Raw genomic sequence first — 2,500 nt, 5'->3', positions numbered from 1 at the left:
AATGCTAACAAGATCCTTGAGTGACCTTGGTAAACGGATGCTAGTTCACCAGGAGCTCCCCCAACCCCCCATTCTCACTCTCAGATACACACCTACATGCACAAACACAAATGCACTGTAGGCCTTGTTTTGTTCACTCTGCACACATCTGCAGACACTCACAACTTATTACATTATGGGCAGAATATTATTACGTTATGGGTAAGGAAGTGCTATTACGTTATGGGCAAGTTATTACGTTATGGGATTTATTACGTTTCAAATGTGCCCAAATTATTACGTTATGGGCAGTTATTACGTTATGGGCAGTTATTACATTTTGAGTTCTTACATGCACAAAAAGGCACTCTCCACCTTTCAAAAAAACTCAAACAGACACAGATTGACAGACAGACAGACAGACAGACAGACAGACAGACAGACAGACAGACAGACAGACAGACAGACAGACAGACAGGCACGCACGCACGCACGCACGCACGCACGCACGCACGCACGCACGCACGCACACACACACACACACACACACACACACACAGACACACAGACACACAGAGAGGAAAGAGGCCCCTTTGCCCTAATGGACAAAAAAAGTATTTGAAAGCCTTTTTTTTAAGGTACAATGTACTGTGGTTAAAGTTGACATGATTATCTGCAAATTCTTGATGATCAAAAGCATGCAACAACAATGCGCCAACATTGACTCTATAGCTTAGTAAGGCAGTTGGAAGTTCCACATACCCCTCGCCCCGCCTCGAGCACTTGCCCCCCAAAATGTGAAAGTGCCACTGCACACACACTGCAGGCTCCACTCACAGACACGTCTCACCAAGGTATCCCACTTCCCCGACACTAAACTAAAATCGTTTCCTGGGACTTGTGAGACTCTTTGCCGGCAGGGCCTTGTCTTTGATCACTAAAGAGGCACACAGCGAGATCGCAGATCGTTGGATCGTGGCAGGCCTGGACAGTGGGAGAAATAGGACCCGGGCACTTTTGGTCTTAAAGGGACCCCTCATTATTAGCGACGCAGAACTGACTCACGGTTGGGCCCCGCACCCTTGTGGGCCCCTATCCTATATATACATATCATTTTTTTCACATTTTTACATTTCTGAAAATAGGTGCCCAGAAGGAAGCGCGGCCCACGAGGGTGCACGGCCCACGAGGGTGCGGGGCCCATGGGGCTCACCGGTGAGCAAGTCCAGCCCTGCTGTTAGACATATAATAATAATAATAATTGTATTTGTATAGCACTGTGTCATACAAGGCATGTAACTCAAAGTGCTTAACAAATGGGGAAAAAAATATTGTTAGAGATAGATTTAAAAGGAGAGGTATAGAGGAGAGGCAGAAAAAGCAGGAAGGCAGAGGAAGAAGAGATAGACAGAGAATGTAGAGTCATAAGGTCAACGTAGGTTAGGACCAGGATTCTTAGATGTGTAAGGTCCATAGTGGCTGGGCCTATCATAAGTCATAGATAGTCACACGGAGATTGGGCGCTCAGGTGCGGCCCCTGGTGGCATCAGGGATGAGGAAAAACTCCCTATGGTGCTGAGAGATGCCCTCTATGCCAGATGGCCTGTCCTGCCCTGAATCGTGGGGCCCACAAGGGTGCAGGGCCCAGCAGGAGATGCCCGCTATGCCCGAAGGCCAGTCCTGCCCTGGATCGTGGTCCTCTCCGTGCCGCCACCACAGTCTTGCCGCTGTCTGGAGGTGCGGCAAAGCCCATTGTGTCGCGGTATCAAAGGAATCTTTAATTCGCTTAGCTCTCTCTCTCTCTCTCTCTCCCCCGGCAGATTACAAGGACGTGACTGAACTCGAGGAGGGCGTACGTTTGTGTGTGTGTGTGTGTGTGTGTGTGTGTGTGTAAGGGGAGGGAGAGGGGGTTATGATACGTGGACTGCATTAGGTAAAGTAAGTGTGTGTGTGTGTGTGTGTGTGTGTGTGTGTGTGTGTGTGTGTGTGTGTGTGTGTGTGTGTGTTTGAGCGTGCGTGCGTGCGTGCGTGCGTGGGTGGGTGCGTGCGTGCGTGCGTGCGTGCGTGCCTGCATGCCTGTTGCTGGGCTGAGGAAGAGGCTGACGAGCTTGAACACCTTGACCTTGAAAGTGTCATTGGATTGTAACCAGAAACTGCTGAATTGAGATTGACTAAAAAATGTCAAGAAAAATATATTGAATTGCATGACAAAACATATGTTTAGTAGTTAGATGATGATAATTATTAACATAAATTATTAACACCAACCAGTGTGTGGGGTACCAACGACTTTGCCCCCAAAATTGGGGCCTCTTAAATGGAGATTGACTAAAAAAAAGTAATGGGAATGGGAATTACATTGCAAAACATATATTTAGATGTTGGGAGATTATTGTTATTATTATTTAATTATGAGGGGGGCCTCCTGACCAGCTATGCTTAGGGCTTACAAAACCTTAGCAGAGGCGATGTTCTCGGTAAACTTACAATACAATATACAATACAATATCTTTTATTTGTC

The 2,500-nt window shown here is 47.2% G+C and overlaps 1 protein-coding gene across 1 annotated transcript in view; it reads right to left on the bottom strand.

The window, feature by feature from the left end:
• LOC134437443 (adhesion G protein-coupled receptor L3-like) overlaps positions 1 to 2,500 on the bottom strand; it is an 87,211-nt gene that overhangs the window by 63,856 nt on the left and 20,855 nt on the right. The window lies entirely within an intron of this gene.

The sequence above is a fragment of the Engraulis encrasicolus genome, chromosome 21, assembly GCF_034702125.1.
Source record: "Engraulis encrasicolus isolate BLACKSEA-1 chromosome 21, IST_EnEncr_1.0, whole genome shotgun sequence".
NCBI classification, from domain to species: domain Eukaryota; kingdom Metazoa; phylum Chordata; class Actinopteri; order Clupeiformes; family Engraulidae; genus Engraulis; species Engraulis encrasicolus.
The sequence above is the reverse complement of the archived record's forward strand: the minus strand, read 5'-3'. Positions and strand labels throughout refer to the sequence as shown.